The sequence below is a fragment of the Patella vulgata genome, chromosome 5 (genome assembly GCF_932274485.2).
Source record: "Patella vulgata chromosome 5, xgPatVulg1.2, whole genome shotgun sequence".
Classification (NCBI taxonomy): Eukaryota; Metazoa; Mollusca; class Gastropoda; family Patellidae; genus Patella; species Patella vulgata.
Genome location: NC_065883.2, coordinates 48,398,652 through 48,423,618, shown reverse-complemented (window position 1 = coordinate 48,423,618; position 24,967 = coordinate 48,398,652). Strand labels below are relative to the sequence as shown.

At 35.5% G+C, this 24,967-nt stretch overlaps 1 protein-coding gene and 1 long non-coding RNA gene across 8 annotated transcripts in view; one reads left to right on the top strand and one right to left on the bottom strand.

The window, feature by feature from the left end:
* The window catches only part of LOC126821157 (dipeptidyl peptidase 3), a 183,136-nt gene that overhangs the window by 19,874 nt on the left and 138,295 nt on the right, over positions 1–24,967 (bottom strand). The window lies entirely within an intron of this gene.
* LOC126821204 (uncharacterized) overlaps positions 23,223–24,967 on the top strand; it is a 163,188-nt gene continuing 161,443 nt past the window's right edge. Inside the window, exon 1 of the long non-coding RNA XR_008788043.1 lies at positions 23,223–23,928. This is a non-coding gene — a long non-coding RNA (uncharacterized LOC126821204). The remainder of the gene's footprint in view (positions 23,929–24,967) is intronic.

The window sequence follows — 24,967 nt, the reverse complement described above, 5'->3', positions numbered from 1 at the left end:
TCAACCAAATCCAACAATATCAATTCATTTTATACATTTGTTACATGTAAGTGTACAGTACTTCCGGTGATAATGAAAATGTTCAATTAGTTTTATGAAATTAGAAATGACATAAGGCATCACATGGTGAAAATTTTATGTAAATCGAATAATAATTGCCACTTTTATAGACCAGAAACCTTGAAAAGTGACTTGTAGAAAATCGTCTATTTCTCTGCAACCGTACAAGTTAGAAACCATTTTCTGGTATCTGTGTGATCGTATGGGTTCAATCTATTTGCTGATTGGAATCAAATATCATAATTTTAATAACATTACAAATCAGACTCATTTAAATAAAATATCAGTTTTGAAGGCTAAAAATACAGTTTTTGCCAAAATGACGTTACTTCCGGTGATAATGAAAATCTTAAATTACTTGTATGAAATCGTAAATGGCATTAGGTATCACACAGTCAAAATTTCATGAAAATCGAATAATAATTGACACTTTTGTGGACAAAAAACCTTGAAAAGTGACCAGTTGAAAATTGCCTATTTCTCCGCAACTGAACAAGTTAGAAACCATTTTGTGATATCTATATGATCGTATGGGTTCATTCTTTTAGTTGATTAGAATCAAATATCAAAATCTTAAACAAACACTAAATACGACTCATTTGAATAAATCATTTGTTTCGAAGGCTATAAATACAGTTTTTGTCCAAATTTCGTCATTTCCGGTGACATTGAAAATGTTAAATTGAGTTGAACTAGTCACAATTGACATTATGCATCAAATGGTGTCACTTTTATGAAAATCCAATAATAATTGACTCTTTTACAGGTACAATAGCGTAAAGACTGACTCATGCAAAATTGACCATTTCTCGGCAACTGCGCATATTACAAATTAATTTTCACATACATTCTCTCCGTATAGATTATTGCTACGAGTTTATGAAAGTTACGAAGTAATATTTTAAAATATGAAAACGCTGGATGGGTTGTAAATAGCTTAATTTTACACTTTTTTTTCACCTTTTAATCGAAATAGCCCGAAAACGGAATCGAAATTAAAAAAAACTGGGCCCAACATTTTGTGCGCCTTTAAAGGGCGCGCCCTTTCAGTTATACCAGATTTGAAAAAAATAATATTTGCTTTCGAAAAGTGGTACCCAACTGTCAAAATTTTAGTTTTTGGTAAAATTACGCCACTTCCGGCGCCGACAGATAACTCTATCGGTAACAAAAAAAAATGGCAATTGAGACAACGGAGCATATGAACTTTGTTTTATACAAATCGAACAATAAATAATTAATCTAGGACTGAAAAAATGAATTAGCCAATGGCAGCCAAGGAAAATTACTGAGACAAAAAAAAATCAGATTTTTGCTCAAGTCAGTTGACTCGTTAATTTTGTGTAAAACACGACTAAAAAATATTAATAAATAAAAAAGTTTTTTGTAAAAATTTAAATTTTCGAAATTTGGCGCCTAATATCTGTGAAGATTTGCCGAAAATCAAAAATCAAAAGTAGCGTATCGAAAGTTAAAATCCAATGATTATTGCTCAAATTACTGCAATATTTCTAAAAACGATAGCTTCGGTGATTTCGGACATTTCGCATTGTCGCAGAACGTTCAAAATAGCTTTATCCTCTAAGTCAAACCCTCTTTTCCAGTAAAACCGAAGAAATCGTAACGATCCGACAAGCAGTTGCTGAGATCTACTCAAAACAAAAGAATAATAATAATAAGAAGAACTAGAATTGCGCGCAATGCTGAAGGCTTTCACGGTCGCAAAGGCGTCACACGATCGCCAGATATATGACAAAAGACTATCCCCACCACTCCCCCCCCCCCACCCCAAAAAAAACCCACACTCTAGCATAACTCAGATATTGACCCCTAAACATGCTCCAACTCGTAAAAATCCGCTGTTTTCAATTTTCGATCTGTTTTTTGGGCTACCCATGACAATTAGAAAAATTGTACAAGGGTTTCACACAATACACTACCCAGTAGAATCTCGATTGAGCAAGTTTGAAAGAAATCATTGGCGGCTTTTCCGAGAAAAGTAATTATATAACTGTTAAATTAAACAACGGATAACTCCTACCTCTTAAAATGATTTATATAATTAGTAAATAATTATTATTATCTAATGATTGTTGTTTTGTGACATATATAGTGTAACCAATATATACATTGTACTTTTATAATCAATATGATACTGTGCATTAGTCGTGTTTCTGTTCTTATGAATTTAATTTCATCATGCAAAATTTGTAAATCGCCAGTAGGAATAAATGTCTCTTATATAGATACATTATGCTGGCTGGAAATTACACGGTAGGCTAGCCTTGGGGACTGTTTGTAAATCGCCAGTAGGAATAAATGTTTCTTATATAGATTCATTATGCTGGCTGGAATTTGCACGGTAGGCTAGCCTTTGGGACTGCGCTGTATCATACGGTCTGTCATTGAGTCAACTGGCGGGGTTTCGATTCCCCGGTTGTACGTGACAAGGAGTAGGGTCGCCTGTCCAACCTCGTGGTTTTTCTCCGGGTCCTCCGGTTTCCTCCCACTGCTAATGACCCCTACCCGCAAGCGAATTATTGAAATAAAAAATAATGAACCGTATGTTAGTCCCAAAACATGCTCGTACAGCGGCGCTAGTCTTCTTTCATATAGAATTCCAACCGCCAAGGGATCTTTTACGGTCACACCAATGTGTACACGGGACTTCGGAATCGCGTTCATGTCAGCCACTCAAACATGTAACTGGTTCAAAAATTGATTGAATATTCAATGAATTATCGCCAATTTTCTGGTTTAGTGCACGTTAAAGATTTGACGTCACTAATACAGTTTTGATATTAAATACAGATACTACTGCAACCGCTTAACAAATTGGATTTTCTTATAAACAGCGCGAGCCGTCGATTTCTATCCAGACGATTACCGGTATAAGATGATTTTGACCAAGAAGCAACAATATTAATTCAAAGACTAATTATTACACACAGCTATCAACTATTTCTGTTACAATGTCACTATACCCATATTTTGGATAGAAGAAAACACTCATAGTTGAAATAATTTTAGTTCAAATATCATCACTGATAAAAGCACTCTTGAATTGGCTCTATACGTTGACAAAACGTACAGATTGTATCCCCTCTTATGTTTCGCTTAACAATGAAAGGTGCCGTGTTCAATTTTCGATCCCTTTGTTCTGCTACTCCTGAAATTTGGAACTGTTGTACAATGGTTTTATATATAACACTACTGATAGGCCTCTCTGTAGAAGAAGTTCTAAAAAAATACTATGTTGACTTTTCGAGAAATAGACCTCTAAAAATGCTCCAAATCGTAAAAATACGACGTTTTCGATTTTCGATCTCATTTTTCGGCTAACCCTGACATTTCAAAAAATGATACAGTGGTTTCACAAAACAGAGTGCCCATTTATCTCTCGATTGAGAAAGTTTTAAAAAAATCGTTGGGGGCGTTTCCGAGAAACACGCGTCTAAAGTTGCTCGAAATCGCAAAATACCGTACTTTTCAAGGTCATATAACTTAACAAAACTATACAGTTATATGGGACAACAATCACTGGTTTATTATACACAAGCACGACGTTTCGATAAGTATTCTCTTATCGTTATCAAGCACAATGACATTTAGTAAACTTGAGGGTCTATATATATGTACAATGCGAAACCATTCTTATTACTAATCATTAGAAGAGTTCAACCAATTAACAGACATATTTAACATCAAAGACCTGAAAAGCACCGTGTGATGACAAGGATATAGTTGTACATGAACCTTAAAACCACCCTGATATTGAAAAAGAAAAATGATTAGGGGGAAACCATACATTAAACAAACAGTATATAACAGATAGAGCATTATAAACACACGGTCTTGTAAATAAAACCACATTCACAAAATGTTATGAAAACAAAGCATAATAGCACTAAGATAACACAATAATCTGATCCAAGGGTTTGAAGGATCTAATATAGGCTAATAATAATATACTAAGTTAACATAGTAATCACGATTCAAGGTGTTAAAGTTCAGAGAATATATGTTATTAAAATTTAATAACTGGGGGGGGGGGGGAATCAAAAATATACATAATTAAAAGTGATAATTGGAGGGGGGGGGGGAGAAAAACCCATTAGACCACTTGTATGTAACTGATAAGGGCTTATAACACCGGATCTTGACTGAAAAGTATGTTGACTTTTCGAGAAATAGACCTCTAAAAATGCTCCAAATCGTAAAAATACGACGTTTTCGATTTTCGATCTCATTTTTCGGCTACCCCTGACATTTCAAAAAATGATACAGTGGTTTCACACAACAGAGTACCCATTTATCTCTCGATTGAGATAGTTTTAAAAAAAATCGTTGGGGGCGTTTCCGAGAAACATGCGTCTAAAGTTGCTCGAAATCGCAAAATACCTTACTTTTCAAGGTCATATAACTTTTTTAGTTTTTGATAGAAACTTGTCGCTGAAGTACCATCTGATAGACAATTCAATTGGCTATTAAACGATATACAACTTTAACTAAACGACAAGAACACTGTTGATACATCGCATTTTCCGCATAGACGCCCATTTTTCACAATTTTGTCAAAGTTTGGATACCTTTCTTGACTACTTCCGGTAATTAGGGGATTTTCATTTATAGTTCATGGACTGGTCTGGTCCTTCGACTTCATATTCCTGAAGTTTCAGAAAAATCGTTGGAGCCGTTTAAAAAAATAAGAACTCTACGATTTGACCAAAATACGAAAAAAAGTGAAAAATCAAACTCAACATTTCAGAAAAAAAACTTATATTGTTGGAATCGGATTGAGGTCTGCTATCCGAAAATATAACTGAAATTTAAAAATTCCCCAAAATTTGAAAATTTTCCATTTTTCACCAAAAAAATTAGAGCGACAAAGTTTCTAATTTCCACAGTTTTGAACTGCTATCTGCTCAGAAATGGCCGATTTTCAATTTTCGTGCACGTTAAAGATTTGACGCATTTCCGCTATGCGCACAAATTTCGAAATAGCTTTAAGCAGTAGCTGCACACCACTTTTCCGGCAAAAAATCAAATTTCAAACCTCTATCTCTTATAGTTGCTGAGATCTAGCTTCCTCCAATAAAAAAAATAATAATAATAATAATATTAATCTTAGTAATAACAATAGTCTTTCACCGAAGGTGAAAGCCTAACTAGACCTGCAAGCAGCACTGAACCGGCTTTCAGGAATCAGACAGGAAGTGTGTCATACAATAGCCCATTCAACTTGCTACCAAACGATACTTTAGTTGTTTTGATTCAGTGACACCCGACTAAGAAATCGCGATTTTTTTACTATATTTTCTCAAAATATCGAATATTTTTTCGACTACTTCCGGTTTACGGATCATTGTCGGAATAAATTTAGCAAGTGGTATGGGAACTTAGCTTCCCGTACCATATGTTTCAGAAAGATCCGCTGGACAGTTTTTAAAAGAAAGGAAAATTAGAAGATATCTAACGATAATTAGCAAATAATTGGTAGTCTGATTCCAATGTGTTACCTCCCTTATACCATTAGACGTACATTAGATTTATACAAATATAACGATTTTTCGACTTTTTTTCATAGATTTTGACCCTTTTTGGACAAATTTATACTATATTGAGGCTTTTATATTTGGATTCACACCCTAGACAACCGTTAGGATTCGTAAGTAACGGAAGTTTAAGAAAGGAAATACGAATAGTTTTCGAGATAAAAGCGTCTGAATAGGCTCCAGAAAGAAAAATACTAGATTTTCAGCATCTCATAATATATTGCGTAACCAGCGAATTTTTACCACTGAGATGTCATAAGATCGTCCAGTGTTCGGACTATCCAATGACACTTAAGTTGTTTTGATTCGGTGAAATATGGCGCAGTAATCACTTTTTTCGCAAGATCACCATTTTTTACTTTTTAAATTGTTTTTTCAAAATATCGGATATTTTTTTGACTACTTCCGGTTTTTGGATCATTGTCGGGATAGCTTTAACAAGTTGTTTGGTTACCTTACCTTCTGTACAAGAAGTTTCAGAATAATCCATTGAAAGAAAATTAGAAGATCATTTTCAGTAATTTAAGCATTTTTCAACTTTTTTCCAAGATTCAGGCTCTTCTTGGACCACGTATATTATTTCAATTCTTTTATTTTTGGACTCAAGCCATAGTCCACCGATAGGACTCTGAGTAAAAGAAGTTTAAGAAAAATCGTAGTTTTCGTTTTTGAGAAAATGGCGTCTCAAAATGCCCCAAAACGGAAAATGCTAGATTTTCGGCGTACCATAATTTATTTTCTAGCCATCTAAATCGTATCATTCAGATGTCATATGATAGTCCATTAATGGGGGCTATCCAGCGATACTTCAGTTCTTTTGGTCTGCTAACATCTGATGGAGAAATCAAGTTTTTCGCAAGAGCGCTATTATTTTGCCAAAAATGCAAAAATGTCAATATATCGAAAATTAAATTTAAATATTTCAATACATATTATACATCGTTAGAATTGTAATTACCTCAGCTATCTGAATGTGTAAAATTTTTGTAAAAATTTGTTTAAATAATAAAGTAATAGAGCATTTTCCAAAATTTCACGATTTTTCAACTTTTTTCGATTTTCAGTACGTTATTTTACCTATTCCAGACATTTCAATGTCTTATTTGATGGATTCATGCACAAGACTACCAGAGGGACTCCCGATAGGGAAAGTTTTAAAAAAATCCTTAAAGCAGTTTTCGAGATACAGGCGTCCAAAATCGCTCCAAATCAGAAAATACCTGATATTCAGCATGTCATATTTTGCTGCCTTTTTATAGGATTCCTGTGAAATTGGTATCATATGATAGTAATATCCCCCGGCTACCCAACGATACCTTAATTTCTTTAATCCGTGGATATCGGGTGGAGCAATCATGTTTTTCCCAAAAGCACCCATTTTTTGCGTTTTCTTCACAATATCGGACATTTTTTCGACCACTTCCGGTTTAAGGATTCTTGTCGAAATAGTTTTATCAGTTGGTTTTGGACAATAACTTCATGTTCCATAAGTTTCAGAAACGTCAATTCGGCCGTAAAACGAAACTCGGGCTCACAAAATGGGCAGAAAATTCGAAAAAATTCGAAAAATACAGGGAGATAACTCTAAATGAAAGTTATATTACTGGAATCGGATTGCCTTCATGTATCCAAAAATGTAGGTCAAAAATGAAAATTTTGAAAAATTACAAAAATTGTCTCCTGAACAACGTATTTTCAAATTTCGAACGACAAAAGCCATAGATGAATGTCTCGGAAAAGATTCTGGGTTTCCAAAAATGTGAATTGTTTTAAAATAGGTAAAGAATTGGCGAAAACACGGCCGATTTTTGATTTTTTGTTACCGTTCAAAATTCGGCCACTCCCGGTCTGCGCAGAAGTTTCAAAAATACTTTTTCGAGTAACCACCACCCAGTTTCCCGAGAGAAAGTTAAACCCCAGATCGATATCTGTTTTCGATCATGGAGAAAAAGGCTCTCGCGGAAATTTGATCCGGTCACACCCGACGGTGAAATCCCGATTGTTGCAAGAGCACTGATTTTTTTACTGCCTTTTTTAAAATATCGAATATTTTTTTGACTACTTCCTGTTTACGGATCATTATCGGGATAGATTTAACAAGTGGTATGGGAACTTAACTTCCTGTACCAGAAGTTTCAGAAAGATCCATTGGACATTATACCATTAGAAGCAGATTTACAGATATAACGATTTTTCGACTTTTTTCAAAGATTGTGGCCCTTTTGGACCATTTATTCTATATTGAGGCTTTCAAATTTGGATTCACGCCATAGACCACCGTTAGGAATCTAAGTAACATAGGTTTAAAAAAGGAAATAAGAGAAGTTTTCGAAATAAAGCGTCTGAATAGGCTCAAAAAAAGAAAATAATAGATTTTCAGCGTTCCATTATATATTGCCTAACCCGCGAATTTTTACCATTTAGATGTCATAAGATCGTCCATTGTTCGAACTATCCAATGACACTTTAGTTGTTTTGATTCGGTGAAATCTGGCGTAGTAATCACTTTTTTCGCAAGATCGCCATTTTTTTTTTACTTTTTACGTTTTTTTTCCTCAAAATATCGGAAATTTTTTGACTACTTCCGGTTTTTGGATCATTGTCGGGATAGCTTTAACAAGTTGTTTCGTTACCTTACCTTCTGTACAAGAAGTTTCAGAACAATCCATTCAGCTGTTTTTCAAAGAAAGAAAATTAGAAGATCATTTTCAGTAATTTAAGGATTTTAAAACTTTTTTCAACGATTGAGGTTCTTTTTTGACCACTTATATTATTTCAATGCTTTTATTTTCGGACTCACGCCATAGTCCACCGATAGGACTCTCAGTAAAAAAAAGTTTAAGAAAAAACTTAGTTATCATTTTCGAGAAAATGGCGTCTCAAAATGCTCCAAAACGGAAAATACTAGATTTTCGGCGTACCATAATTTATTTTCTATCCATCTAAATCGTATCATTCAGATGTCATATGATAGTCCATTAAGGGGGTTATCCAGCGATACTTTAGTTCTTTTGGTCCGCTAACATCTGATGGAGAAATCAAGTTTTTTGCAAGAGCGCTATTTTTTTAAACCCTCTTTCTTCATTTTTGTGAATACTTCCGGTATGGATATTATTGTCGGGATAGTTTTAATAACCGGATTGGCTTATCAAATAGCCACAGGGCTATGTAATGATATATTACATTGTCTGATCAGACAAAATTTCCCTGGGAAATCCTATGTTCAATAGTGCCAAAAATGAAAAAATGTCAATATATCGCAAATTAAATTTAAATATTTCAATACATATTATACATCGTTAGAATCGTAATTAGGTCAGCTATCTGAATCTGTAACTCTTTTGTAAAAATTTGTTTAAATAATAAAGTAATAGAGCATTTTCCAAAATTTCACGATTTTTCAACTTTTTTCGATTTTCAGTACGTTATTTTACCTATTCCAGACATTTCAATGTCTTATTGGATGGCTTCATGCACAAGACTACCAGAATGACTCTCGATAGGTAAAGTTTAAGAAAAATCGTTGGAGCAGTTTTCGAGATACAGGCGTCCAAAAACGCTCCAAATCAGAAAATACTTGATTTCCAGCATGTCATATTTTGCTGCCCTCTCATAGGATTCGTGTGGAATTGGTATCATATGATAGTCGAATCCCCGGGCTACCCACCGATACCTTAATTTCTTTAATCCGTTGATATCGGGTGGAGAAATAACGTTTTTCCCAAAAGCACCCATTTTTTGCGTTTTCTTCAAAATATCGGACAATTTTTCGACCACTTCCGGTTTAAGGATCCTTGTCGAAATAGCTTTATCAGTTGGATTTGGACAATAACTTCATGTTCCAGAAGTTTCAGAATCGTCGATTCGGCTGTAAAACGAAACTCGGGCTCACAAAATGGGCAGAATAAAGGGTGATAACTCTGAATGAAAGTTATATTACTGGAATCGGATTGCCTTCAAGTACCCAAAAATGTAGGTCAAATTTGAAAATTTTGAAAAATAACAAAATCTGTCTCTTAAACAACATTTTTCATTTTTCGAACGCTAGAAGTCAGCGACGAAGTTTCGAAATTTCGAAATTTTCAACTGCTATCATCCGAGAAAAGACCCAGGGTTTTTGAAAATGTCATTTGTATGAAAAAAGGTACAGAATGACGAAGTTACGGCCGTTTTTTAATTTTTATGCACCGCACGAAATTCGGCAACTTCCGGTCTGCGCAGAAGTTTCGAAAATACTTTATCAAGTAGCCACCACCCAGTTTCCCGAGAGAAAATTGAACCCCAGATCGATATCTGTTTTCGATCATGGAGAAATAGGCTCCCGCGGTAAATAATAATAATAATAACGAGACCTGCAAGCAGCACTGAACCTGCTTTCAGGAATCAGGCAGGAAGTGTTTCATACAATAGCCCATTTCTCGCGCTATCAAACGATACTTTAGATGTTTTGATCCGGTCACACCCGACGGTGAAATCCCGATTGTTGCAACAGCACCGATTTTTTACTGTTTTTTTTTTAAAAAAAAAATATCGAATAATTTTTTGACTACTTCCTGTTTACGGATCATTATCGGGATAGATTTAACAAGTGGTATGGGAACTTAACTTCCTGTACCAGAAGTTTCAGAAAGATCCATTGGACAGTTTTACCTCCCTTATACCATTAGAAGCAGATTTACAGATATAACGATTTTTCGACTTTTTCAAAGACTGTGGCCCTTTTGGACCATTTATTCTATATTGAGGCTTTTATATTTGGAATCACACCATAGACCACCGTTAGGACTCTAAGTAACAGAAGTATAAGAAAGAGAGAGAGAAATGGGGTTTAACGTCCACTCGACACAAACTAGGTCATTTCGGGACTAACATATGGTTTTAATTTTATTTCAATAATTCGCTTGCGCGTAGGGGTCTTTAGCAGTGGGAGGAAACCGGAGGACCCGGAGAAAACCCACGAGGTTGGACAGGCGACCCTACTCCTTGTCACGTACAACCGGGGATTCGAAACCACGCCAGTTGACTAAATGACAGACTTTATGATACAGCGCGCGCACGCTAACCATTCAGCCATCCAACCCACCGAAGTATAAGAAAGGAAATAAGAGAAGTTTTCGAGATAAAAGCGTCTGAATAGGGTCCAAAAAGGAAAATAATAGATTTTCAGCGTTTCATTATATATTGCCTAAGCTGCGAATTTTTACCATTTAGATGTCACACGATTGTCCATTGTTCAGGCTCTCCAATGACACTTTAGTTGTTTTGATTTGGTGAAATCTTACGTAGTAATAACTTTTTTCGCAAGATCACCATTTTTTTCACTTTTTATGGGGGGGTTTTTCCTCAAAATATCGGATATTTTTTCGACTACTTCCGGTTTTTGGATCATTGTCGCGATAGTTTTAACAAGTTGTTTGGTTACCTAACCTTCTGTACAAGAAGTTTCAGAAAAGTCCATTCAGCTGTTCTCCAAAGAAAGAAAAATAGAAGAGCATTTTCAGTAATTTAAGGATTTTTCAACTTTTTTCCAAGATTGAGGCTCTTTTTGGACCACTTATATTATTTCAATGCTTTTATTTTTGGACTCTCGCCATAGTCCACCGATAGGACTCTAAGTAAAAGAAGTTTAAGAAAAATCGTAGTTTTCGTTTTCGAGAAAATGGCGTCTCAAAATGCTCCAAAACGGAAAACACTAGATTTTTGGTGTACTATAATTTATTTTCTAGCCATCTAAATCGTATCATTCAGATGTCATATGATAGTCCAGCGATACTTTAGTTCTTTTGGTCTGCTAACATCTGATGGAGAAATCAAGTTTTTCGCAAGTGCGCTACTTTTTTAAACCTTTTTTCTTCATTTTTTGCATACTTCCGGTATGGAGATTATTGTCGGGATAGTTTTAATAACCGGATTGGCTTATCAAATAGCCACAGTTCTATGTAATGATATATTACATTGTCTGATCAGATAAAATGCCCCTGGGAAATCCTATGTTAAATAGTGCCAAAAATGCAAAAATGTCAATATATCGAAAATTAAATTTAAATACTTTAATACATATTATACATCGTTAGAATCATAATTACGTCAGCTATCTGAATATGTAACTTTTTTGTAACATTTTTTTTAAATAATAAAGTAATAGAGCATTTTCCAAAATTTCACGATTTTTCAACTTTTTTCGATTTTCAGTACGTTATGTTACCTATTCCAGAAATTTTAATGTCTTATTGGAAGGATTCATGCACAAGACTACCAGAGGGACTCTCGATAGGGAAAGTTTAAAAAAAATCCTTGGAGCAGTTTTCGAGATACAGGCGTCCAAAAACGCTCCAAATCAGAAAATACCTGATTTTCAGAATGTCATATTTTGCTGCCCTCTCATAGGATCCGCGTGAAATGGGTATCATATGACAGTCGAATCCCCGGGCCACCCAACGATACCTTAATTTTTATAATCCGTTGATATCAGGTGAAGAAATCATGTTTTTCCCAAAAGCACCCATTTTTTGCGTTTTCTTCAAAATATCGGACATTTTTTCGACCACTTCTGGTTTAAGGATTCTTGTCGAAATAGTTTTATCAGTTGGTTTTGGACTATAACTTCATGTTTCATAAGTTTTAGAAACGTCAATTCGGCCGTAAAACGAAACTCGGACACACAAAATGGGCAGAAAATTCGAAAAAATTCGAAAAATAAAGGGTGATAACTCTGAATGAAAGTTATATTCCTGGAATCGGATTGCCTTCAGGTATCCAAAAATGTAGGTTAAATTTGAAAATTTTGAAAAATTACAAAATTTGTCTCCTAAACAACGTATTTTCAAATTTCGAACGACAAAAGCCATAGATGAATGTTCGAAATTGAAAAATGTGAGATAGCCATTGTCTCGGAAAAGAATCAGGGTTTCCAAAAATGTGAATTGTTTTAAAATAGGTAAAGAATTGGCGAAACCACGGCCGATTTTTGATTTATTGCTACCGTTCAAAATTCGGCCACTTCCGGTCTGCGCAGAAGTTCCAAAAATACTTTTTCGAGTAACCACCACATGGTTTCCATAGAGAAAATTTAACCCCAGATCGATATCTGTTTTCGATCATGGAGAAAAAGGCTCCCGCGGTAAATAATAATAATAATAATAACTAGAACTACGAAGCAGTAATGACGGGTTTCACCGGTGCCACGTTACCCTTGAACTTATGTCACTTCCGGTACCAATGAAACCGTTAAACAGGTTTCCACATAAGCATTGCACACATGAAATAAAATGGACGCAGAAACAACCAAATCCAGCAATCAATTCATTTCCTACATGTCAGTGATCCTGTCAAAATTACATTACTTCCGGTGATAATGAAAATGTTAAATTGGTTTATGAAATCAGAAATAGCATCATCACATGGTGAAAATTTTATGTAAATCCTATAATAATTGCCACCTTTATAGACCAAAAACCTTGAAAAATGACTTGTAGAAAATCGCCTATTTCTCTGCAACCGTACAAGTTACAAACCATTTTGAGGTATCTGTATGATCGAATGAGTTCATTCTATTTGTTGATTGGAATCAAATATCATAATTTTAAAAACATTACAAATCTGATTCATTTGAATAAAATATCTGTTTTGAAGGCTAAAAATACAGTTTTTGCCAAAATGACGTTACTTCCGGTGATAATGAAAATCTTAAATTACTTGTATGAAATCGTAAATGGCATTATGTATCACACAGTGAAAATTTCATGAAAATCGAATAATAATTGACACTTTTATTGACAAAAAACCTTAAAAAGTGACCTGTTGAAAATTGCCTATTTCTCCGCAACTGAACAAGTTAGAAACCATTTTGTGATATCTATATGATCGTAAGGGTTCATTGTATTAGTTGATTTGAATCAAATATCAAAATTTTAAACAAATAACAAATATGACTCATTTGAATAAATTACTGGTTTCGAAGGCTATAAATACAATTTTTGCCCAAATTACGTCATTTCCGGTGATATTGAAAATGTTAAATTGGTTTGACCTAGTTAAAATTGACATTACACATCAAATGGTGTCACTTTTATGAAAATCGAATAATAATTGACTCTTTTACAGGCAAACTAGCGTAAAAAGTGACTCATGCAAAATTGCCCATTTCTCGGCAACTGCGCATATTACAAATTAATTTTCACATACATTCTCTCCGTATAGATTATTGCTACGAGTTTATGAAAGTTACGAAGTAATATTTTAAAATATGAAAACGCTGGATGGGTTGTAAATAGCTTAATTTTACACCTTTTTTCACCTTTTAATCGAAATAGCCCGAAAACGGAATCGAAATTAAAAAAACTGGTCCCAACATTTTGTGCGCCTTTAAAGGGCGCACAATTTCAGTTATACTAGATTTGAAAAAAATAATATTTGCTTTCGAAAAATGGTACCGAACTGTCAAAATTGTAGTTTTTTGTCAATTTACGCCACTTTCGGTGCCGACAGATAACACTATTGGTAACAAAAAAAATGAAAATTGAGACAACGGAGCATATGAACTTTGTTTTATACAAATCGAACAATAAATAATTAATCTAGGACTGAAAAACTGAATTAGCCAATGGGGGCCAAGGAAAATTACCGAGACAAAATTTTTTCACATTTTTGCCCAAGTCAGAGGACTCGTTATATTTGTGTAAAACACGACTAAAAAATATTCATAAATAAAAAAGTTTTTTGTAAAAATTTAAATTTTCTAAATTTAGCGCCTAATATCTGCGAAGATTTGCCGAAAATCAAAAATCAAAACTAGCTTAGCTATGTGCCCCGTGTCCGGCTATGCCAAAATGCATCGAAAGTTAAAATCCAATGATTATTGTTAAAATTACTGCAATATTTCTAAAAACGATAGCTTCGGTGATTTCGGACATTTCGCATTGTCGCAGAACGTTCAAAATAGCTTTATCCTCTAAGTCACGCCCACTTTTCCGATAAAACCGAAGAAATCGTAACGATCCGACAATCAGTTGCTGAGATCTACTCAATAATAATTTTAACAAAAACAATAGTGTTTCACACAAGCTACGCAGTGTGAAACCCTAATAATAACTAGACCTGCAAGCAGCACTGAACCGGCTTTCAGAAATCAGACAGGAAGTGTGTCATACAATAGCCCATTCATCGAGCTACTAAACGATACTTTAGGTGTTTTAATCCGGTCACACCCGACCGTGAAATCACGATTTTTGCATGAGCACCGATTTTAACTGGGGTTTTTTTAATATCAAATATATTTATATGACTACGGTTTCACCGGTGCCACGTTACCCTAAACATATGTCACTTCCGGTACCAATGAAACCATTAAACAGGTTTCCACATAAGCATTGCACACATCAAATAAAATGGACGCCGAATCAACCAAATCCAGCAATATCAATTCATTTTATACATTTGTTACATGTAAGTGTACAGTATTTCCGGTGATAATGAAAATGTCCAATTAGTTTTATGAAATCAGAAATGGCATAAGGCATCACATGGTGAAAATTTTATGTAAATCGAATAATAATTGCCACTTTTATAGACCAAAAACCTTGAAAAGTGACTTGTATTTCTCTGCAACCGTACAAGTTAGAAACCATTTTCTGGTATCTGTATGATCGTATGGGTTTAATCTATTTGTTGATTGGAATCAAATATCATCATTTTAAAAACATTACAAATTAGACTCATTTGAATAAAATATCTGTTTTGAAGGCTAAAAATACAGTTTTTGCCAAAATGACGTTACTTCCGGTGATAATGAAAATCTTAAATTACTTGTATGACATTGTAAATGGCATTAGGTATCACACAGTGAAAATTTTATGAAAATCGAATAATAATTGACACTTTTATGGACCAAAAACCTTGAAAAGTGATTCACACCATAGACCACCGTTAGGACTCTAAGTAACAGAAGTTTAAGAAAGGAAATAAGAGAAGTTTTCGAAATAAAAGCGTCTGAATAGGCTCCAAAAAGGAAAATAATAGATTTTCAGCGTTCCATTGTATATTGCCTAACCCGCGAATTTTTACCATTTAAATCTCATAAGATTGTCCATTGTTCGAACTATCCAATGACACTTTAGTTGTTTTGATTCGGTGAAATCCGGCGTATTAATCACTTTTTTCGCAAGATTTCCATTTTTTTTTATTTTTACGGGGTTTTTTTTCTCAAAATATCCGAAATTTTTTCGACTACTTCCGTTTTATGGATCATTGTCGGGATAGCTTTAACAAGTTGTTTGGTTACCTTACCTTCTGTACAAGAAGTTTCAGAATAATTCATTCAGCTGTTTTCCAAAGAAAGAAAATTAGAAGATCATTTTCAGTAATGCAAAGATTTTTTAACTTTTTTCCAAGATTGAGGCTCTTTTTGGACAACTTATGTTATTTCAATGCTTTTATTATTGGACTCACGCCATAACCCACCCATGGGACTCTGCGTTTAAAAAGTTTCAGAAAAATCGGAGTTTTCGTTTCCGAGAAAAAGACGTCTAAAAAGGCTCCAAAAAACGGAAAATACTAGATTTTCGGAGTACCACAATTTATTTTCTAACCATCGAAATTGAACCATTGAGATGCCATATAATAGTCCATTAATGGGGCTATCCAAAGACACTTTACTTCTTTTGGTCCGGTAATATCTGACCGAGAAATCCAGCTTTTCGCAAGAGCGACAATTTTGTAACCTTTATTGTCGGAATAGTTTTAATAACCAGTTTGGGCAATTAAATAGCGGCAGGGCTCTGTAATGATATATTACATTATCTGATCAGATAAAATGACCCTGAGAAATCCTATGTTCAAAGGTGCCAAAAATGCAAAAATGTCAAAACATCGAAAATTAAATTTCAATAACTCAATACATATTATACATCGTTAGAATCCTAATTAGGTCAGCTATCCGAATCTGTAATCTTTTTGTAAAAATTTGTTTAAATAATAAAGTAATAGAGCATTTTGCAAAATTTCACGATTTTTAGACTTTTTTCGGTTTTCAATCCATTTTTATCATATTCCAGACATTTCAAAGTCTTATTGGATGGCATAATTCACAAGACTATCGAATGGACTCTCGATAGAGAAAGTTAAAAAAAGTTGCGGTTAAGATTTCGAGATACAGGCGTCCAAAAACGCTCTAAATCAGAAAATACTTGATTTTCAGCATGTCATATTTTGCTGCTTGGTCATTCTATCCGTATAAATTGGGCATCATACGACAGTCCATTCCCCGGGCCACTTAACGAAAGTTTAATTTGTTTAATCCATTGATATTGGACACAGAAAGTGAGTTTTTCCCCCAAAACACCCATTTTTTGAGTTTTTTTTCGAAATATCGGACATTATTTCGACTAATTCCGGTTTCCGGACCCTTGTTGAAATTGCTTTATCAAGCGGTCTGACTATATAGCTTTATGATCCAGGACTTTCAGAAATATCGATTTATCCTTTCCAAAAAATATAAGGGTTGGGAAATGGGCAGAAAATTCGAAAAAAATCGAAAAATAAAGGGCGATAACTCGAAATGAAACTTATATTTCTGGAGTCGGATGGTCTTCAGGTATCCAAAAATGTTGGTCAAATTTGAAAATTTTGAAAAATAACAAAAATTGTCTCTTAAACAAAAATTTTCATTTTTCGAACGCTATAAGTCAGCGACGAAGTTTTGAAATTTCGGAATTTTCAACTGCTATCGTCCGAGAAAAGACTCAGGGTTTCTGAAAATGTCATTTGTATGAAAATAGGTACAGAATTGACGAAGCTACAGCCGTTTTTTAATTTTTATGTACCGCACGAAATTCGGCCATTTCCTGTCTGCGTAGAAGTTTCAAAAATAGTTTATCAAGTAGCCACCATATGGTTTCCCGATAGAAAATTAGGTCCCATATTGGTATCTGTTACAAGCACTGAGAAATAGGCTCCGGCGAAAAAAAAAAAATAAAAATAATTTTAGTAATCTCAATAATCCGAACCCTAATAATTTTAACAACCAGCGGCTGCCAGACAGGATACGCCCACATTTTCGAGAGATGGATAGAGAACAAGCTAACAAAAAGTGATTTTTCCTACAATCAAGGGCCATAATTCAGGAAAGTACAATTCGATATGCGCAAATATCGAAAGGAACCGAGATCTTTAGGTTATAAACTTACATTTCAAGTTTCAACAAAATCGGATAAAAATTGTGACCTCTCTATTGGGTCCACAACCTTGATATACCATATTTTTTACGCTATTTGAGAACGAAGGGCGGCCATTTTGTCTGTCAGTTTTGGGCTGAATTTCACGAAATTCGAACTCAGCCGTCCTTAGGGAGTAACGGTGATATAATAATACGATTTTTTAAATCGGATAAAAATTATGACCTCTATAGGGTCCACAAGCTAAAAACGCGATTGTTCGTACAATCAGGGGCCATAATTCAGGAAGTTACGGTCCGATATGGGCGAAGATCGAAAGGAACCGAGATCTTTGGGTAATAAATTTACATTTCAAGTTTCAAAAAAATCGGATAAAAATTGTGACCTCTGTAGGGTCCACAACCTTGATATACCATGTTTTACGCTATTTGAGAACGAACGGCAGCCATTTTGTCTGTCAATTTTGGGCCGATTTTCACGAAATTCAAACTCAATCTTCCTTAGGGTGTAACGGTGATATACTAATACGGTTTTTTAAATCGGATAAAAATTATGACCTCTATAGGGTCCACAAGCTAAAAACGTGATTTTTCGTAAAATCAGGGGCCATAATTCAGGAAGTTACAGTCCGATATGCGCGAATATCGAAAGGAACCGAGATCTTTGAGTTATAAACTTACATTTCAATTTTCAACAAAATCGGATAAAAATTGTGACCTCTATAGGGTCCACAACCTTGATATACAATATTTTTACGCTATTTGAGAACGAACGGTGGCCATTTTGCTGTCAATTTTGGGCCGATTTCCACGAAATTCGAACTCAACCTTCCTTAGGGTGTAACGGTGATATAATAATACGGTTTTTTAAATCGGATAAAAAATTATGACCTCTATAGGGTCCAAAAGCTAAAAACGCGATTTTTCGTACAATCAGGGGCCATAATTTTCTGAAGTAAATCTAACGTTAGTTTTCTAACATAAATCTAACGTTAGTTTTCTAACATAAACCTGATATTAGTCGTAAAACGTAAAACAAATGTCAGTTTAATGTCATGATACTAACAATTAAGGGCCTGACAAGACAGCTGTCTAGTCATTAAAATGGGACAAAAATGGGTAAGACCCTGGCTCGCTAGCCTGGAGGTCGGGTGTTCGATCCCTGCATTGGCCGAGAAAGTTCATCCAGATTTCCGGCGTTTTTTCCCCTTGTCAGTGATGCAGGACGAAGAGCCTGACAAGGACAGCTGTCTAGTTGTTCAGATGGGATAAAAAAAAAAAAACGAGGTCCCGTGTACACATTGGCATGCATGTAAAAGATCCCTTGACAGTTGGAATTCGATATAAGAGTAGGCCGTAGTGCCACTGTCAGGGCAAAATTCCCCTCATAACACACTGTATGGTGTATGGCCATCTTCATTAGCCCAGTTCGGAGCAGAACAGTTGGACGTTAAACCCCATTTCATTTCATTACATTTTATATCCATTTCTAAGTGGGGGATCACGTGGCTAAGTGGGTAAGACGCTAGCTCGCTAGCCTGGAGGTCGGGTGTTCGATCCCTGCATTGGCCGAGAAAGTTCATCCAGATTTTCCAGCGTGGTTCTCCCTTGTCAGTGATGCAGGACAAAGGGGCTGACAAGGAAAGCTGTCTAGTCGTTCGGATGGGACGAAAAACCGAGGTCCCGTGTACACATTGGCGTGCACGTAAAAGATCCCTTGGCAGTTGGAATTCGATATAAGAGTAGGCCTTAGTGCCGCTGTCCGGGCAAAATTTCCCTCATAGCACACTGTATGGCGTATGCCTGTCTTCATTAGCCCAGGTTAGGAGCAGAAAAGTAGGACGTTAAACTCCATTTCATTTCATTTCATTTCATTTCTAAGTGCCCAAGAATAGAGATCTAGCTCCTTTAATAGTTGCGAACTGTAGGTGACACACAAAGAGAAAACGAATGAATGAATGATCTACTCTCATTTCAAATTCCAAATGTCAAGGGTTCTTTTACGTGCACACCCACGTGATGGACTAGACACTGTTTTTTTGAGGTCCTCTGTCCTACACCACTACTAACAAAGGGAACTTTCTCGACCAACATGGGGATCACGTTGGCTAAGTGAGTAAGACGCTGACTCGCTAGCCTGGAGGTCGGGTGTTCGATCCCTGCATTGGCTGAGAAAGTTCATCCAGATTTTCCTGCGTGTTTTCCCCTTGTCAGTGATACAGGACGGAGGGCCGGACAAGAACAGCTGTCTAGTCAGGGATGAAAAACTGAGGTCACGTGTACACACAGGAGTGCACATGAAAGATCCCTTGGTAGTTGGAACTTGATATAAGAGTAGGCCATAGCGCCGCTGCCTGGGCAAAATTTCCTTCATAGCATACTGTATGGCGTATGCTCATCTTCATTAGCTCAGTTTAGGAGCAGAACAGTAGGACATTAAACCCGATTTCATTTCATTTTTCTCGACCAACACGGAAATTGAACCCCTCATTTGCTAGCCAGTGTGTTACTAATTACTAGAGAGAGAGAGAGAAATGGGGTTTAAAGTCTACTCGACACAAACTAGGTCATTTCGGGACTAACATATAGTTTAATTTTTATTTACATAATTCGCTTGCGCGTAGGGGTCTTTAGCAGTTGAGAAAACAGGAGGTTGGACAAGCGACCCTACTCCTTGTCACGTACAACCGGGGATTCGAAACCACGACAGTCAACTCAATGATAGACTTTATGATACAGCGCCCGCACGCTAACCATTCAGCCATCCAACCCCCCCCCCCCCCGTTACTAATTACTAAGTTTGTGAAATGTAGGTTTTTCCTCATGTAGATTTGTCCTGATGAAATCGGTTTATTGTCCTACTGTTCTGCTCCGACTGGGCTAATGAAGACAGGTACATACCATACAATGTGCTATGAGGGAAATTTTGCCGCGGCACTATGGCCTACTAATATCGAATCCAACTGCCAAGGAATCTTTTCGTGCAAGCCAATGTATACATGGTACCTCGGTTTTTTGTCCCATCTGAGTGACTAGACTACTGTCCTTGTTCCTGCACCTCTGACAAGGGGAAACCATGTCGGAAAATCCTGATGAACTTTCTCCACCAATACAGGGATCGAACACGTGCTCTGGATTATCGAGCCAGCATCTTACGCACTTAGCCACCGTGGCTTTATCAAAATTAGTAATGAAGATGTGCTATGACAGAAATTTTGCCTGGACAGCAGCATTACCGCACTTACTAATGAAGATGTGCTAGGAAAGACATTTTGCCTGGAGAGCAGCATTTCCGCATATAGTCATTACCAATAGGTGCACTAATCCGTGCATTCACTAGTCCACTAGTCTGACTCTATAAAATACTATAAATATGAGTATTAAAGAAACCCAGTAGATATGGTGACTGATATCACCCTTCGTAAGGCGATAACCCAACATCACGGCATTTTAACCCGAAATCACAACATTTTAACCATTATAGCATATGCCCTTCTTCATTAGCCCACTTGGAATAAAATAGTAGGATGTTCAAACCCCATTTAAAATTCATTTTCATACTTTTCTGCACCAGTCGGACTATTGAAGATAGTCATACGCAATGCAGAGTGCTATGACGGAAATTTTCTATGGACTGTGGCAGGGCGGAGGATCTGGCAAGGGATAAGGTATAGTTGTTCGGGTCATACGAAAAATCAAGTCCTCATGTACATATTGGCATGCACGTAAAAGACACTCCGACAGTTGTAATTCAATATCAGAGTAGGCCATATAGTGCCGCTATCTGTGCAAAGTTTCCGTCATAGTACACTGTATATAGTGTATGCCTGTCTTCATTAGCTCACTCAGAGCTTAAATCTATGTGTGTTGTTAATGTCATTTAAAATGGCGGCTGTCTACATATACAATAGGCGTTTTTGTGAACCGATTAGATTAGACCGATTAGCTATTATACGCATTTGTGAACCAAGTTGATTATGCTAATCGTTACATTTGTGAGACGATTTAACTCAACTGATTAGGCAAATCGACCTAATCGTCCCAGGAGGTGTTTAGGCGATTAGATTTGACGTTTTCAAAATGGCGGAATGTTCGACATCGTAAGTAATTTTTAATGCTTATTGTTGTTTTTCTCCATAAAAAATGTTTTTTTAAAACGCATTTGATGTGTTTAAAGTAGCTAAGTCTCTAACTCAATATCATCCAAAATCTTCAACATTGAAAACACGATTTATTTGTCAAATTATATCAACATTCATGTTGTGATCTTAACGGGAAAAGATGGGCTTTTGATATCCAATATTTAAGACAAAATAAACATTTTACCATTGGTACACGAATCGTGTACCATAATGCGCTTCAGCCCTAGTTGTATCAAGAGACTCGAGGGACGAGGCTAGACACATTGCACCAAATCAAACGGCGTATGTAAACTGGAATAACCAGACGCTAGAAATTTGCACTCGCTTGAGACTGCTGGCTTATTTCGCCGAACATAACGGATTTGAAATTGGAGTAAAAACGGAAACCATTGAATGTAAATCAGTTTATATACATTCATACTACAGTATTATATGCATTGCGACCCACTTTTGTCAATTTCTAGGTCCCAAATGTTAGCGATTTAGCTCCTTTAATGTTAACTTTATAGTCCACAAGAATGTTAGATCACCTCTGGCTCTAAGCAATTTTAGGCCCTCTGGGTGCCAGCAGTGTCACTGTAATCTGTAGGTAACTTGGACTACACGTGAAACACACGCCCCCCTCATCATGTTACCAGAGACAATTTTTTTTCTGATCGGTGTCCGTGGTGGCAGCCATCTTACCAAATCGTAATTATCAAATTTCACATTTGTGGACCATAGCTAATCAAATCGAAATCATACCAAATCGTACTAGCAAATCAAAACCTAATCTAATCGACTCACAAAAACGCCTAATATATAAAATAGGTCATGAGTCGATTGGTGCCGTTTTTTTATTTCGAATTTAAAAGTTCAACACTTAATTATATAAGTTGTAAAACCATATAAAAATAAAGGTTGGACCAAGACTAGTTCCATTTTTTTAAGTTATGAATCTGAAAAATAGATAACATAGAGCGAAGCTCTACAGCATCGCGCGAAGCGCGGTGCTTGAGCAAAGCTCTTTTCCGGTAACACAGGAGCGTAATTGAAAATGTTACCCACAGACTGTTGATTAAGAAAAAATTCAGACCGAAACCGGATACACTGGAGAAAACAGGCAATGCGCATGTCAACTTACCAAATCTCGTCCAAGCAAGATTACGCGCCTCATAGAACTATTTCTATGATGCGTCTAATCAATGACGTCACATATTTTTTACGTCAATGAAAATAATTCTCAAACTTTTTTGTTCTTTTTTTTTAAAAACAAAATTAATGTATAAAATTTAGATCTAAATAAAAATCAATTTTGAAAAACTAAATTATTTAACATTTTTTGTATCACTTGAGAAAATTAATTATGAAGGTTTTATATTTGACAATAATCAGCTTCGCTCTACTCAGGCAATGCCTGTTACATATTAATGACCCAGTCAATTAACATAGAGATCTACTCTAGCTAAAAAAGTCCATATATTTATCGTCTCTCGATAAAAGACCTATCTCTGAAAATTAAAATTCCCCGATTTGATTATTCTTTTAATATAACATAATTATGTAACCTCATATAAAATATGGTAGAGCGTATACAAACAAATTATATGAATAGATTCATTATCAGAAATATTACAGGCCTTTCAAACGAACAGCCGCCATTTTTAGAACTACATAGATGTAAAAATATATTTTTATCGACTCGGGCAAGGTCAAGGTCACGATCTGTTCACGGTTGATGATTGTGTTTAAATCGGTTTATATCATATTATTTCTATTCACATTACAATATTTTTTTTATAGGTTACGGTTATTGTTGTTATTTATCTAAATTGCTTCAATTATTTATTAAATATTTTTTGTTTGTTCGTTTGACCGGAACGTACGGAATTCTGGGATTTAAAATGGCGGCATAATGTAATTATTATTTTTCCCAAAGAAGAAATGATGCCGTGATTTAAAGTTAAATAAAGCTATTCCACACTGCACACACGATTTTGGATTCAGCAAAGTAAAGTTGAAGGTAAGTGCACTTTTTATGCGAACTTCCGTTGACAGTATACCGATAGATCTAATGTTGATAAAAAAAATAATCTGGCCGTGGAAAAAGTTTGCACGCAACTTTGTATATCAGACAGTCAGTATTTGTTTTTAACACGATGCAGTTACATTGTCCGTAAACCATACTATTCATAAACAAAATCAACATTGCTTTAAGTTATCGAAAGTAATACTGGTTCCAAAATTGTTTTTAAAAAATCTGGATCCAAAAATTATCAAACACATAACGAATTTATTAATGATGTAGACTGTTAAAATTCAGGCTGTGCTAATTATAATATAAGTACATGTAGTATTTTCTAAACATTTTTATGGGTGTTTCAGGTTGGGTTTTTTTGTTGTTATTGTACTGATATTTTTGCAAATTTAATAATGCATAATGCAAGAGCTAAATCTATATATTGTACGTAGGTTAAGTAGGTATTTCTTGAGACTGTAAATGTTAAAATTTTTTATAAGACATTGTTAAGTCTATAATCAAGTCTCAATGCCATCGGGTACTCGAGATGTTCACAGATTCAAACACTGGCGGTTAATGTTAATGATTTAATTTAATTGAAAAATGGATAATCAAGACTCTAATTATATACATAGGCCTATAACATTAAATAACAAGTTTGCCCGTACATACTTGTACATAAAGGTTTCAGTCCTACTCCCCTGCTTATTTTTTCTTGTGGTGGCCAAGAAAGTTCATCAGGATTTTCTGGCATGGTTCCTCTTTTAACTGGTGCAAGACAGAGGGGCTGGTAAGGGCTAATGTACAGTTGTTCGGATAGGACAAAAAACCAAGCTCTTTTGTACACACGGTCCAGTCAAAATTTCCATCACAGCACACTTTCAAGCATTTGTCCAACTTCTTTAGCCCAGTTTGAGCAGAACAGTATGATGTTGAACCCCATTTCATTACAGATCCACAGTAGGTTGGCTGTCAGCCCAGTTGGAGCTGAACAGTAGGCCGTTTAACCCAATTACGTTTTTTTTGGGGAGTATAAAGTTGC